This window comes from Colobus angolensis, unplaced genomic scaffold, assembly GCF_000951035.1.
Source record: "Colobus angolensis palliatus isolate OR3802 unplaced genomic scaffold, Cang.pa_1.0 Scaffold179, whole genome shotgun sequence".
Taxonomy (NCBI): Eukaryota; Metazoa; Chordata; class Mammalia; order Primates; family Cercopithecidae; genus Colobus; species Colobus angolensis.
This window is the reverse complement of record NW_012114921.1, coordinates 2,836,489-2,837,364: the sequence shown is the minus strand read 5'-3', so window position 1 is coordinate 2,837,364 and position 876 is coordinate 2,836,489.

The following is an 876-nucleotide window of genomic DNA, read 5'->3' as shown; positions in this document are numbered from 1 at the left end:
AAAAAAAAAAAAAAAAGCAGGGGTTGCAATCCTAGTCTCTGATAAAACAGACTTTAAACCAGCAAAGATCAAAAGAGACAAAGAAGGGCATTACATAAGGGTAAAGGGATCATTGCAACAAGAAGACCTAACTATCCTATATGCATGCAATACAGGAGCACCGATTCATAAAGCAAATTCTTAGAGACCTACAAAGAGATGTTGACTCCCTCATAATAATAGTGGGATACTTTAACACCCCACTGTCAATATTAGACAGATCAATGAGACAGAAAATCAACAAGGATATTCAGGACTTGAACTCAGCTCTGGACCAAGCAGACCTAATAGACATCTATAGAACTCTCCCCCCAAAATCAACAGAATACACATTCTTTTCAGCACCACATTGCACTTTTTCTAAAATCAACCACATAATTGGAAGTAAAACAGTCCTCAGCAAATGCAAAGGAACAGAAATCATAACAAACAATCTCTCAGACCACAGTGCAATCAAATTAGAATTCATGATTAAGAAACTCACTGAAAACCACACAACTACAAGGAAAATGAACAACCTGCTCCTAAATGACTACTGGGTAAATGATGAAGTGAAGGCAGAAATAAATAAGTTCTTTGAAACCAATGAGAACAAAGACACAGCATAACAGAATCTCTGGGACACAGCTAAAACAGTGTTTAGAGGGAAATTTATAGCACTAAGTGCCCACAAGAGAAAGCAGAAAAGATCTAAAATCGATACCCTAACATCACAATGAAAATAACTAGAGAAGCAAGAGCAAACAAATTCAAAAGCTACCAGAAGAAAAAACTTAACTAAGATCAGAGAAGAACTGAAGGAGATAGACATGAAAATCCCTTCAAAAAAAAAAAAAA